Genomic DNA, 16222 nt, shown 5'->3' with positions numbered 1-16222 from the left:
TGGATATTCCTCAAAAAAATGAAAAATAGAGCCACCGTATGATCCAGCAATCCCACTCCAAGCTATATACCCAAAAGAAAGTAAATTGGTCTATCAAAGAGATATCTGCACTCCCATATTTATTGCAGCACTATTCACAATAGCCAAGATTTGGAAGCAGCCTAAGTATCCCTCAATAGATGAAGGGATAAATAAAATGTAGTACATATACATGATGGAATATTATTCAGCCATAATAAGAATGAAATCCCATCATTTGTGACAACATGGATGAAACTGGTGGTCATTATTTTAAGTGAAATAAGCCAGGCACAGAAAGTCAAACTATGTTCTGACTTATCTTTGAGACCTAAAAGTTAAAACAATTGAACTTATGGAGCTAGGTAATAGAAGGATGGCTACCAGAGGCTGGAAAGTGTAGTTGGTGGTGGGGGAAAGTGGGGAACCGGGGTTGGATAATAAGACCCACTGATTAAGAATGTGATGTTTTACCTTCATATGTTTGTAAATGTCATATATTTGTAAATTCATGAATTTATAAGTTTATAAAAATTTATTTATATTATTACCACCTTAGCTACAATGGTGTACAAAACTTTGCACTTATACATCTCTGACACTCCCTCTCTATGTTGTTATAGTCCTGCATTAAATATTTATAGATCGTGTTCGTATGAATACTTATTTATAATAATTGTTTATTCATTGGCTTTGAAATCATATATCCAGAAGGGAATTACAGACCAAAAATTGAATTATCATAGCTTTTGTATTTACCTGTGTAGGTACATTTTCCAGTCTTCTTTATTTCTTGGTTTGGTCTCGAGTTACTGTCTAATGCTTTTTCATTTCCACCCGAATGACTTGCATTAGTATTTCTTTCTTTTTTTTAATTTAATTGCCTGAATGGTTTGTTTTATTGTTATTTATCATGAAAACATGTATAAAATATATGCAGTTTTTCAGATAAACCCAAAGGATAATGGAAACTACCTTCCTACTTTTATTATTGAATGCATTATTCATAAAACTACTTGAAATCAAATTAATTCTAAATTATTCCCTCATTAAATAAAAACATTATAAACTCACAAAACCTAATGTTTAAACACATAAGATATAGTGTGGTTAAAGAAATATAATTTAAGTTTCTTTTTTTTTTTAAATGTCTTCAATGTATTAGTCTATACGACTCATTGTTAGTCAACATCGTGCAGGCAAAATGAAAGACAGTTTCATTCTAATGCTGTTGTTTTCCCCTTTACCGTTTTTTAATGCATTTTTTATTATCGTTGGTACATGGTAGTTGTATATATTTATAGGTTACATGAGATTTGTTGATACATGCCTGCAATGCATAATAATCACATCAGGATAAATAGAGTATCCATCACCTCAAACACTTATCCTTTGTGCTTTAAGCAATAAACTATACTGTGAGTCATTTTTAAATTAACAATAAAATTATTTTTACCATAGTCACCCTGTTGTGCTAGCAAATATTAGGCCTTGTTTATTCTATTTTTTTATTTTTAATTTTTGTGGGTACATAGTAAGTGTATATATTTATGGGGTACATAAGATGTTTTGCTACACGCATGCAAAATGAAATAAGCACATCACGGAGAATGGAGAATGGAGTATACATCCCCTTAATCAAAAGGATAAATCCTTTGAGATACAAACAATCCAATTACACTCTTTAAGTTGTTTTAAAATATACAGTTAATTTTACTTACCCTGTTGTGCTTTCAAATAGTAGGTCCTATTATCCATCCCCCATTCCCCTCTTTTCCCGACCACCAACTACTCTTCCCAGCCTCTGGTAACCATCCTTCTACTACCTATTTCCATGAGTTCCATTGTTTTAACTTTTAGCTCCCAAAGATAAGGCAGAACATAACAAAGTTTGTCTTTCTGTGCCTGGCTTATTTCACTTGACCTAATGAGTACCAGTTTCATCTATGTTGTTGCAAATGACAGAATCTCATTCTTCTTATGGCTGAATAATACTTCATCGTATATATATGTACCACATTTTATTTATCCCTTCATCTACTGAGGGATACTTAGGCTGCTTCCAAATCTTGGCTGTTGTGAATAGTGCTGCAACAAACATGGAAGTGCAGATACCTCTTTGATATAGCGATTTTCTTTCTTTGGGGTATATAGCTTGGAGTAGTATTGCTGGATCCTACGGTGACTCTATTTTTCATTTTTTGAGGAATCTCCAAACTATTTAACCCATAGTGGTTCTGCTAATTTATATTCCCACATACAGTGTATGAGGGGTTCTTTTATTCCACATCCTTGCCAGCATTTTGTCATTAGCTGTCTTTTGGATAAAAGTCATTTTAACTGGAGAGAAATGATATCTCATTGTGGTTTTGATTTTAATTTCTCTGAAGACCAATTATGTTGAGCACCTTGTCATTTACCTGTTTCCCATTTGTATGCTTTATTTTGAGAAATGTCTATGCTAATCTTTTCCTTTTCTCTTTTCTTTTCTTTTCTTTTCTTTTCTTTTCTTTTCTTTCTTTCCTTGATGGAGTCTGGCTCTGTCACCCAGATTGGAGTGCAGTGGTGCAATCTCGGCTCACTGCAGCCTCCACCTGCTGGGTTCAAGCAATTCTCCTGCGTCAGCCTCCCTAGTAGCTGAGATTGCAGGCATGGACCACAACACCTGGCTAATTTTTGTATTTTTAGTGGAGACGAGGTTTCACCATGTTGGCCAGGCTGGTCTTGAACTCCTGACCTCAGGTGATCCACCTGCCTTGGCCTTCCAAACTGCTAGGATTAAAGGCATGAGCCACCATGCCCTTCCCTTTGGCCCATTTTTTTAACTGGATTATTAGATTTTTTTCCCACGGAATTGTTTGATATCCTTATATAGTCTGTTTATTAATCTCTTGTCAGTTGGGTAGTTTGACAACATTTTCTCCCATTCTCTGGATTGTGTCTTCACTTTGTTGATTATTTTCTTTGCTGTACAGGTTTTAAACTTGATATAATTCCATTTGTCCATTTTTGCTTTGGTTACCTGTGCCTGTGGGGTATTGTTAAAGAAGTTTTGTCCGGTTTATTGCCCTGGAGAGCTTCCCCAATGTCTTCTCTTAGTAGTTTCAGGCCTTTCAGTATTTAATCCATTTTGAGTTTATTTTTATATATGGCAAGAGATGGAGTCTAGTTTCATTCTTTTGCATATGAACATTCAGTTTTCCCAGCACCACTTATTGAAAAGACTGTCCTTTCCCCAGTGTATATTCTTGGAAACTTTGTCAAAAATGAGTTTACTGTAGATATATGAATTTATTTCTAGGTTATCTATTCTCTTTCATTGGTCTATGTTTCTGTTTTTATGTCAGTACTATAATATAGTATCCTATTTTTATTGCTAAAGTTCTGTAGGATAATTTGAAGTCAGGTAACATGATTCCTCCAGTTTTCTTATTTTTGCTTAGTATAGCTTTGGCTACTGAGTCTTTTGTGGTTCCACATAAATTTAAGAAATGTTTCTTCTATTTCTGTGAAGAATATCATTGGTATTTGGATAGGGATTACATTGAATCTCTTGAGTACTTAAGGTAGTAAGGAGATTTTAATAATATTGATTCTTCCAAAACATGAATATGGAATACCTTTCCATCGTTTTTGGTGTCTTCCTCAATTTATTGCATCAATGTTTTGTAGTTTACATTGTAGAGGTCTTTCACTTCTTTTGTTAATTCCAAAATATCTTATTTTATTTGTACCAATTGTAAATGAGATTATTTTTTCAGACTGTTCATTGTTGGCATACACAAATACTACTGATTTTTGTATGTTGAGTCTATATCCTGCAACTTTACTGAATATGTTTATCAGTTCTAATAGTTTTGTTGCAATCTTTTGGTTTCTCCAACTGTAAGATAATATCAACTGCAAACAAGAGAAATTTGACTTCTTCATTTCCAATTTGGATGCCTTTCATTTCTCCATATGAATACTCTAGCTAGGACTTCAAGTCCTATGTTGTATAACAGTGGCAAGAAGAGACATCCTTGTTGTGTTTCAAATATTACAGGAAAGGCTTTCAGTTTTTCCCCATTCAGTATAATAACTGTGGGTCTATTTTATGTAGATTTTATTATATTGAGGTATGTTCCTTCTCTACCTAGCTTTTGTGAATTTTTTAAATCATTAAAGGATGTTGTACTTTATCAAATGCTTTTTAGCATCAATTGAAATTATCACAAGGTTTTTAATTTTTGAAATCTGATTTGCATATATAGAACCATCCTTGCATCTCAGGGATGAAACCCATTTGTTCACTATTAATGATCTTTTTAATGTATTGTTGAATTTGGTTTGCTGGTTTTTTAAAAAAATTTTGCATCAATATTCATCAGAGCTACTGGCTTGTAGTTTTCTTTTTTTGATGTGTCTTTGTCTGGTTTTGGTATCAGGGTAATACTGGCCTCATAGAATGAATTTGGAAGTATTTCCTTCTCCTTTATTTTTTGGAATAGTTTGAGTAGGGTTGATATTAGTTCTCCTTTAAGTGTTGGGTAGAATTCAGCGATGAAGTTATAGGGTCTCAGGTTTTTCTTTACTGGGAGACTTTTATTATGGCTTCAGTCTTGTTACTTGTTATTAGTCTGTTCATGTTTTGGATTTCTTCATGGTTCAATTTTAGTAGGTTATATGTGTCTGTTTCTTCAAGATTTTACAATTTATTTGCATATATTTGCTTATAGTAGCCACTAATTATCCGCTAATGAATTTCTGCAGTTTCAGTTGTAATGTCTCCTGTTTCATATCTGATTTCATTTGTTTGTGTCTTCTCTCTCTCTCTCTCTTTTTTTTTTACTTAATCTGGCTACAGGTCAATTTTGTTTACTTTTTAAAAAAACATTTTTGTTTTGTTTTGTAGAACTTTGTATTGTTTTCTTCCTTTCAATTTCATTTATTTTTGCTCTGATTTTTTATTTCTTTTACTAATTTTGGGATTTGTTTGTTATTGCTTTTTCAGTTCTTTAAGACGCATTATTAACTTGTTTTTGAAGTGTTCTTTTTTATGTAGATATTTATAACTAAAATATTTCCTCTTCGTAATGCTTCTTTGTAGCCCATACATTTTGGTATGTGATGTTTCTATTATCATGTGTTTCACCAGATATTTTAAATTTCCTTCTTTATTTCTTCATTGACCCACTGGTCATTCAGGAGCATATTGTTTAATTTCTACGTGTTTGTATTCTTATCAAAATTCCTCATTATTGATTTCTAGTTTTATTCCATTGTGGTCAGAGAAGATGCTTAATTGATAGCATTTCCATTTTTTTGAATGATTTTTAAAACTTGTTTTGTGACCTAACGTATGTTCTGTCTTTCAGAATAATCCATGTGCTGAGAAAAAGAATGTGTATTCTGCAATTGTTGGATGAAAGCTTTAAATATTTATTAGGTATGTTTGTTCTGTAGTGCACATTAAGTCTGATTTTTGTTGTTGTTAATTTTCTGTCTAGATGACCTGTCCAATGCTGAAAGTGTGGCGTTGAAGTCTCCAGCTATTATCTTGGGGTCTGCCTGTCTCTTTAACTCTAACAATATTTGATTTATATATCTGGGTGCTCCAGTGTTGGGAACATGCATATTTACAATTGTTATATCCTCTTTCTAAGTTAACCCCTTTATTGTTATGTGGTAAACTTATTTCTCTCTTTTTATAGATTCTGATATAGGTATACCTACTTCTGCTCTTTTTCACTGTTTACTGGTATGGAATATATTTTTACATTGCTTTATTTTTATCATTTGAAGATCATTATTAGTGAAGTTTATTTCTTGTTGTCAACAGATCATTGTGTCTTTTTTTTAATAATCCATTCAACCACTCTACATCATTTAATTGGAAAGTTTAGTACATTTAGAATCAATGTTATCATTGGTAAGTAAGAATGTATTCCTTTCATTTTTTTATTTGTTTTCTGGTCATTTTATGGCATTCTCTTCCTTTTATTTTCTTTCTTCCTGTCTTCCATTTAGTGTAGGTGGTATTTCTCTGGTGATATGATTAAATTCCTTGCTTTTCATTTTTTGTAAAAATATTGTATGTGTTTTTATTTGAAGTTACCATAAGGCTTTTAAATACTGTATTATAACCCATCATTTTAATCTGATAACAACTTTAAAATATTTTTGTAAACAAAGAAACATAAAGTTAACTAATTACATTGTAACAGCATCTTTTTGCTTTTTATCTTTTTCTTTTTACTCTTTATATCTTACTGTACTTTCTATGCCTTGAAAAGTTGTTTTAGTTGTTAGTTTTGATTTTTTCATTGTTTAGTCTTTCTGCTTAAGAGTAGTTAATGCATCACAATTACAGTGTTATAATAGTCTGTGTTTTTCTGTGTATTTATTTTTACTGGTTAGTTTTCACTTTTCAATAATTTCTGACTGCTCATTAACATCCTTTCCTTTCTTAATGAATTACTCCCTTTATCATTTCTTGTGGGACAGATCTGCTGTTAATGAAACTCCTCAACTTTTTTGTTTGTTTGGGTCTGGAAAATTCTATATTTCTCTTTTATGTTCGAAGGGACTTTTCCCTGGATATACTATTCTTGGGTAAAAGTGTTTTTCCTTAAGCAATTTAAACATATCATGCCACTCTCTCCCGGCCTGTCTGTAAGGTTTCCACTGCAACCTACTGCCAGTCATATTGGAGCTCCATTGCATGTTTTTTTTTGTTTTGATTTTGCTTTGTTTTGTTTTTTGTTTTGTTTTTTATCTTGCTGCTTTTAGGATTCTTTCTTTATTCTTGACCTTTGGGAGTTTGCTTAATAAATACCTTGAGGTCGTCTTCTTTGGGTTAAATCTACTTGATTTTTTATAACTTTCTTGTACTTGGGTATGGATATCTTTCTTAAGATTTAGGACTTTCTTTGTTACTATCCCTTTTAATAAACTTTCTACCCCATCTCTTTCTCTACCTCCTGTTTAAGGCCATGAATCTTAGATTTTTCCATTTGAGGCTACATTCTCGATCTTGTAGGCATGCTTTATTATTTTTTATTCTTTATTTTGTCTTCTCTGACTGTATTTTCAAGTAGCCTGTCTTCAAGCTCACTAATTCTTTTTTCTGCTTGATCCATTCTGCTATTAAAGGACTCTAATGCATTCGTTAGTATATCCATTGCATTTTTGAGCTATTGAATTTCTGCTTGATTCTTTCTAATTATTTCAATCTCTTTGTTAAATTAACCTGGTAGAATTCTGAATACTTTCTCCATGTTATATTGAATTTCTTTTATTTTCCTCAAAATGCTATGTTGAGTTATCTGACTAAAACATCACATATCTCTATTTCTCCAGGACTGGTGGTCCCTGGTAATTTGGTTCAATTGCAGAGACCATTTTTTTTCCTGGATGGTTCTGATACTTATGGATGTTCCTCTGTGTTTAGGCATTGAAGAGTTATGTATTTATTGCAGTCTTCACAGCCCGGGTTTGTTTGTACCTGTTCTTCTGGGAAAGTCTATCTACATATTCAAAAGGACTTGGATGTTGTGAACTAAGCTGTATGTATCTGCATTACAGTTTTGGAAACACGAATATCACTCTATAGACACACATGTCACTGTATCATGCTTTAGAAAAAGAAAATGTGCTTCCATGCATTTTAGATTAATTAACTCATTCAACTATTCCACAAGCCAGGTACTTTAGTTGTGGTTTTGATAGATAAGATACTTAATGATGCAAAGGATTTGAAGCTATACTGGTAGGAAGCAATAATCCTGAATTTGAAGCTCTGGTCTCATTAAACTCAAGAACTTGTAATATTCCACTATTCTATAAATGGTTTGCCAAATAGTCAATTTTTAATTATCCATATAAAAATTATCAACAGCAGTCACCAGCTCATAAATCAAAACCTTGATATATTTTTCTTTAATTTTAAGTTTATTTATACATATTTTTATGGTGGAAAAATTGGCAAAAAGTTATCATTTTATGTGAGAATTGTTTGTAATTTTTTAAAAAATTATTTTATAAAGCTTTATTGACCACCCTTGTTGTGTCTTATAACCTGGGGAATCATTTCTATTTTCAGTTCTAGACTATGAAGAATTGATTCCAAATCTGCATAGCATATCTGGATAGAAATGAATGAAATTCTGGCCAATTTTTGAGTCTATGCCTATAAAGTTAGATGAGACAAAGCTGCCAAGTATTACAAATCCAGTCTGGTTTTTTTATGCTTGGAAAACTGTTACTCCTCTTTCACACATTTTTCATAGTCTCTACTTAAATTAGTAGAATGTAGGTCCTATTCAGTTACATACAAATGTGTAAATTGACCAAATTTGAGAATTATTTCCAAAGACTAACAAGAAATTGTTAAAAGAAAAATAACTGTTGACAGATCATAAAACTTCATGCAAATACAATCTGCTTGCAAGAATAGATCTAAAGAGGAAAACACGGAATGTGCAGAAAAGAAAAGGAAAAACAAGAAAGATTGCTTTAGAAACTGTCAAAATGTTGTTATACAGATTTTTTTCATAAATCTACCACAATATTCAATTATTATATTGAAATTCTGTGCTATAATATTTCAATCACCATTGACAGTGCTCTCTATTCATTTGAATTAATGAATACTGGAATAACTTTTTTCATTGCTCAAATAAATTAAACTTTCAGTCGTTTCTGACTTGTTCACACAGTGCAATTAACCAGTTCCAGAGTAACTATTAATCAAAAAGTCATTTAATCTTTATTCTATTTACATGACACCTTGTTAACATTATTTGCTACACAGTTCTCCAATCTTTCCATTTTCATTTCCCAAATTTCCTACTCTCGTAAATGGTTTGTTTTCCTGCCTTAAGACATTTGTGTTTTTACCTTGAGATGTTATGAGAGTTTTGGTATTTTAGGTTCTTTTTCTGCTGAATGAAGAAATAGGATCTACATACCTCAGAAAGGGAATATTGGTGTTTTTTGTTTTTTGTTTGTTTATTTGTTTTTGAGACGGACTCTCGCTTTTGTTGACCAAGCTGGAGTGCAATGGCGTGATCTTGGCTCACTGCAACCTCCGCCTCCTGGGTTCAAGCGATTCTCCTGCCTCAGCCTCCTGAGTAGCTGGGATTACAGGCGCGCACCGCCACGCCTGGCTAATTTTGTGTATTTTTAGTAGAGACGGGGTTTCACCATGTTAGCCAGGCTGGTCTCAAACTCCTGACCTCAAGTGACCCGCCCGCCTTGGCCTCTCAAAGTGCTGGGATTACATGCGTGAACCACCACGCCCAGCCAATATTGGTATTCTTAAGTAAAAGAAACAAGTATAGAGAAGATAGATTTCGCAGGTACAAGAAAAATAAATAACATTATAAAATAGGCCTCAATAAATCAGGCCACCATATTAGAGGATTACAAGAGAAGGTCAGACCCCTAGGAAATTGGAGTGATGTGTGTGTGTGTGTGTGTGTGTGTGTGTGTATGTGTGTGTGTGAGAGAGAGAGAAGTAAACAATGAAAGAGAGAGGAAAAAAATAGATAGATAGTTAGAGATACAGAAAGACTGACTAACTGGATTTGTTTTTGTGTTTCTTACGTCTAGTAATATTTAATGAACTCTTTTTTTTATCAGTTGGCATATCAAATGTGAAAAAGAGAATAATAATGCGCTAATAAAGTATAAAACCCCCAACTCAATCGGGTGATCCTGTGGGAGTGGGGTTACTGAAAATAGGAAAATTAGTATGAGTTTTGTGTTTGTGTTTCTTATTGGAAGAAAACAGACATTTTTTTTCTCCAAAGATAGGCAAGGCCCCAAAGTCCCTTTTTGTAGTACTTTCAAACTACAAACACAGCTAATGTTATAGAATGTCTCCTTTGCTCATAAAAAACATGATTAATCGGAGCAAATTTAAATGTACTGTGTCATCAGCATGGCCTTTTCTTTTCAATTAAAAGAATGCCACAAATTAAATCATACCAATATTTGAATGAATTATGCATATTTTCTAATTAGGAAGAGTGGTGTACTTATTTTTATAACATTCGTGAATTTTTAAAGAATAAAAGAAAGTGGACTGAATCCACAACTTAAATGTGCAATAGAATTGATAGATAACAGTCCATTAAACATGCTGCCACTGTGCTTTATCTACTTAACAGCATGGAGAATTAGATCAAATTATTTTCCAACTGCATCTTATTGGTATATATGATCCAATTTTATGTAACATTAAATTTTCTTAAACAATTTATTGGTGCTTCCTAAAATTATTTCCAGGAATAATATTTACACCTGTGTTTATATAATAGAAATTGGAAAAATATGAATTTTTAATCAGTTCTATAAAAAATGCAGTGATTGAATCAAAGTAATCAGTAATTGATTATCCATCTCTAGGTAGGCCAACTTCAAAATTATTAAATCAAGAAATAAGAAAAATGCTGCTGTAAGTTTTCTTATGTGCCTACTTAAAATATTATTTTTTAAATGTATAAACATATATAATTATATTTATTTGTTATTGATAGGAAGTGCCAAAAATCAAAATACCTCTTCAAATGGATATTTTGTTTTAAAACTTTTGTCTTCTCTAGTAAAAGTATCTGAAACTTGGTGATGCTGAATACATTTATTATGAATTAATAATTATTTTATTAGCATTTTCAAATGTCAGAGGATGTGACTAATATTCTAATGCAATAATTTTCCAATAATATTACTTGTCCAAATGTAATAATATAAAAGGAAGGAATTCCATTTTGCCTTCACAATTAATATGGTTTTCTAAAAATTAAAAATATAGATACAATTAATCTGAAAAATTAAATTTTTCTCACTGCAAAGCACATAAACAGACAGATGTTGCTTCAAAATAGTTGTGTATGTGTGAGTGTTTTGCTAATGAGAGTACTAAAAAGGGGGCCCTAAGTCTAAAGAATAAGGAGGCTTTTAAATTAAAAATAAATGAGATAATAGCTATAAGTGCTTCTTGTTTTGAGCCTTTTGAAAAGCCCAGGTCCTTCTAATACTTATAAAAATAGAATATTATCTGTAAACTTTAATGAAATAAAATCAAATGTATAGAATTATAAACAATCAACAGTACAATAATTTTTGTATCCTGAGACTTTGCTGAAGTTGCTTATCAACTTAAGGAGATTTTGGGCTGATACAATGGGGTTTTCTAGATATACAATCATGTCATCTGCAAACAGGGACGATTTCACTTCCTCTTTTCCTAATTGAATACCCTTTATTTCTTTCTCCTGCCTGATTGCCCTTGCCAGAAATTCCAACACTGCGTTGAATGGGAGTGGTGAGAGAGGGCATCCCTGTCTTGTGCCAGTTTTCATATGGAATGCTTCCAGTTTTTGTCCATTCACTATGATATTGGCTGTGGGTTTGCCATAAATAGCTCTTATTATTTTGAGATACGTCCAATAAATACCTAATTTATTGAGAGTGTTTTGCATGAAGGGCTGTTGAATTTTGTCAAAGGCCTTTTCTGCATCTAATGAGATAATCATGTGGTTTTTGTCTTTGGTTCTGTTTATATGCTGGATTATGTTTATTGGTTTGTGTATGTTGAACCAGCCTTGCATCCCAGGGATGAAGCCCACTTGATCATGGTGGATAAGCTTTTTGATGTGCTGCTGGATTCGGTTTGCCAGTATTTTATTGAGGATTTTTGCATCAATGTTCATTGGGATATTGGTTTAAAATTCTCTTTTTTTGTTGTGTCTCTGCCAGGCTTTGGTATCAGGATGATGCTGGCCTCATAAAATGAGTTAGGGAGGATTTCCTCTTTTTCTATTGATTGGAATAGTTTCAGAAGGAATGGTACCAGCTCCTCCTTGTACCTCTGGAAGAATTCAGCTGTGAATCCGTCTGGTCCTGGACTTTTTTTGATTGGTAAGCTATTGATTATTGTCTCAATTTTAGAGCCTGTTATTGGTCTATTCAGAGATTCAACTTCTTCCTGGTTTAGTCTTGGGAGAATGTATGTGTCAAGGAATTTATCCATTTCTTCTAGATTTTCTAGTTTATTTGCGTAGAGGTGTTTATAGTATTCTCTGATGGTAGTTTGTATTTCTGTGGGATCAGTGATGATATCCCCTTTATCATATTTTATTGCATCTATTTGATTCTTCTCTCTTTTCTTTATTAGTCTTGCTAGCGGTCTATCAATTTTGTTGATCTTTTCAAAAAACCAGCTCCTGGATTCATTAATTTTTTGAAGAGTTTTTTCTGATTCTATCTCCTTCAGTTCTGCTCAGATCTTAGTTATTTCTTGCCTTCTGCTAGCTTTTGAATGTGTTTTCTCTTGCTTCTCTAGTTCTTTTAATTGTGATGTTAGGGTGTCAATTTTAGATCTTTCCTGCTTTCTCTTGTGGGCATTTAGTGCTATAAATTTCCCTCTACACACTGCTTTAATGTGTCCCAGAGATTCTGGTATGTTGTGTCTTTGTTCTCGTTGGTTTCAAAGAACATCTTTATTTCTGCCTTCATTTCGTTATGTACCCAGTAGTCATTCAGGAGCAGGTTGTTCAGTTTCCATGTAGTTGAGCGGTTTTGAGTGAGTTTCTTAGTCCTGAGTTCTAGTTTGATTGCACTGTGGTCTGAGAGACAGTTTGTTATAATTTCTGTTCTTTTACATTTGCTGAGGAGTGCTTTACTTCCAACTATGTGGTCAATTTTGGAATAAGTGCGGTGTGGTGCTGAGAAGAATGTATATTCTGTTGATTTGGGGTGGAGAGTTCTGTAGAAGTCTATTAGGTCCGCTTGGTGCAGAGCTGAGTTCAATTCCTGGATATCCTTGTTAAGTTTCTGTCTCATTGATCTGTCTAATGTTGACAGTGGGGTGTTAAAGTCTCCCATCGTTATTGTGTGGGAGTCTAAGTCTCTTTGTATGTCTCTAAGGACTTGCTTTATGAATCTGAGTGCTCCTATATTGGGTGCATATATATTTAGGATAGTTAGCTCTTCTTGTTGGAATAAAATATTCTCCTTCTGGTTAGATCAATTTAGATTGTGTAGTACTATCTGAAATATTATTTTGAAAAGTATTTCTATTTTTGTTTTTTCTTCCGTGTGTAAAATGAATAGCTATTCCTTGTTTAATAGCAAATGATATTAAAAATGTGTATGATAGCATTGAAGCAATCATGGAGCACTCGTAGAGTAGATAAGTTGCCAAGAGTTTTTGACAGCACAAATTTTAGAAAGGCATTATAAACAGAATCTATGCATGAGTATATATTTTAAAATGATAAATCTTTTTAGTGCTGCTTTTCTAAAGTATTTAAGAGTAAAATTTTGGGAAGTACCCTTTCTTTCACCTTATAGAAAATTCAGTAAGGCAGCCTTAAGGTAGCCTTATTACCTCTTGGAACTATTAAGCTGAGTAAAATTTTAAAACAACATGTAGGAGTTTTAGTGGATGAAGTTTGAAAATGTACTGAGACTTTTTTTAATACGTGTTTTGGCCATATTAACAATCGCAGGAAATCATTCTAGGTAATTAAAAAAAAGTTGCCATTGAGACTATGATATTTGAGACTTCTTTTTTCTTGAATAGAATGAACAATCCGCTAAGTGTGTTTAAGTTTTTTGTTAAACCCTCAGGAAATAAAATCATGGCTTTGCCTGTAAAAAGCACTGATGAATAAATGTCTCTTTTTCTTCAAAGACCGTGCTTGTTGTAAATGAGAATCCAGATACACAATTACCTGTGATTCAGGAAGGCAGCTGCTAATATATGACACCACTGATGCATCTGCAGAAGAAAAAAAAAAGCAGATGCTATGATTTTTATTTAGACTCCTTTCAACGAAGAGATGAGACCCAATAGGAAGAAAAGTCACTAGACAATTAATAAACATTACTTTTCATCTTACTGCTTTACTTTTATTGCCTCATCCTTTATAGTTTTATGGGTTTGTTCTTGCCAGCCTAATCTTTCCCTCCTGTAATTTCGGGTTGATTTAAAATCAGCTTTCCTGTGGCTTTTTTAAGCTAGGGAGTTCTCCATTAACAGTGTGCTTGCCTAGCATTTTTCCTATATCCTTTACAGCTCTATTTAAGAGTTTAAAAACTGGGTTATAAAATTGAAATATGTTAATATAAAAATGAAGAAAAGGATTTGTCTTAGTATATTAAGAAGATTAAGCAATGGTAAGAGAGTTCTAGATCATCTAGACTTTAGCTTTTGCTTGTTGGGGCTGCTCTCACATCTCCATAAAGACACTAGATGACAGCCCTTCTGCAAGGTCAGGTTATTCTGCCACTGCAAGTGAAAAGCATGGAAGAGATTTATTAGGCAGCAACATGCATCTATGTGTTTTATCTTTCTCCAATATAAATACCTAGGAGATGCTTGAAGCAGTATTTAAAAGGAGTTGTAATGAATTATAAATGATGATAAATCTGAACTGATTTCAAAGTGATGGGCTTTTAACATTTAAAAATTTTACCATGGAGGTTGCCTTTTGTTACTTAGCTCTTTTAAGCTTAAATATATAACACATCATGCAAAGCTGATATTCAGGGGAATTGATTAAAACAACAGAAATATTATAAGAATAAAATATAAAGAGAATAATATTTTATTGAAAAAACATAATAAAAATTAACATTTACATACTTTTTTTTTTTTAGATGAAGGTTTACATCTCCTCACCCATGCTGGAGTTCAATGGCCCGATCTCGGCTCACTGCAACCTCCACCTCTCGGGTTCAAGTGATTCTACTGTCTCAGCCTCTGCAGAGCTGGGATTATAAGTGCCCGCCACAAAGCCTGGTTAATTTTCATTTTTTTAGTAGAGACGGATTTTTCACCATGTTGGCCAGGCTGGTCTCGAATTCCTGACCTAAGTTGATCCACCTGCCTTGGCCTTCCAATGTGCTAGGATTACAAGCATGAGTCACCAGACCTGGTCACATACACACACTATTTATCCACATAGATTTATCTTATATATAAAAATTTAATTGTTGAATAAAGGGCATATTTACTTTGATAAATTACAGATTATTATTACCTTTTTTATGTAAGGTAGATCGTTACTCCAAAAAAACTTCACATTTTTAATACCAGAAAGCTATACATATGATCTTGCTTATTATTTTGGCATTGGGTGTCTCATGTGCATAACCAAAAATAATAAATATTTTAGAATTGTATGAAGTATATATCCTTGTTTAAATTTCTCCAGGAGTTAAAAAGGAAGTAGAAAATAACACCAATTTTTGAATGTGTATTATTTAACTAGATAGGCAAATTTAATAGTAATAAATTATTGATTTCAGATATAACTAGAAGTTAGATGAATTATAAACCTTATAAAACACAAAGCTTATGAAATTCCACAATTCTGGCACTTATTTTCTAACCTTGGTTTCCATATTTATAGAATGGAAACTATAATCATAGTCTCCACCTATCAGAGTTACTGTAAAAATTAAATGGAATTTTGTGTAAATATACTAGTATATCTCCTAGCATATAGCAAAGTAAATATTTACTATTAGATAATGATTTATTTCTTCTCACTTCTTTTATATTTAAAATAAATGTATTGCCTTCAATGTGTCAGACACTATTTTCAACAAGAAAGGGAAAGTTCTTACCTAGAACAAGTTCTTACTTACACAGTGGTTACATTGCTATGAAGAGAAAGGGAAATAGAGAATATTAAAGAAAGTATCAATGTCTTTATACTTAATTTATATGTATCTCTTTGGACCCTGACAAAGAATAACAAATTAAGTGTCAGGAAGGTAAAGAAGGGTAAATTTATTAGAAACAGTTACATTGGTGCTTTGTGGAATGGAGCTGTTAGAACATGTTTTCATTCACGGTAAGTAAACACATTATTTTGATCTATACACTTTAGTATTTCAGTAAGAAGTTTAGTTAAGATCTCCATGTTTTATTTAAATAATTCATCAGTGGATTATCATTTTGATATATATCTGTATTGTTGCTATGTCTATAACACTATTTTAAATCTAGTGAAAATGGATAAAATATTCTGATTAACTTTAAAATATTTGAATAAAGCATAATATACATAAGAAGATGCCTTAAATGTGATAAGTAAATAAAAAATATGCATTTTGCTTTAATTTTTATCAGATTGCCCATTTATAGTACTTAAAAATCTCATTTTTATAGTATCATGTGCATCATAGGCCATGCGGAACGTGA

This window comes from Pan paniscus, chromosome 1 (assembly GCF_029289425.2).
Source record: "Pan paniscus chromosome 1, NHGRI_mPanPan1-v2.0_pri, whole genome shotgun sequence".
NCBI classification, from domain to species: Eukaryota; Metazoa; Chordata; class Mammalia; order Primates; family Hominidae; genus Pan; species Pan paniscus.
The sequence above is the reverse complement of the archived record's forward strand: the minus strand, read 5'-3'. Positions refer to the sequence as shown.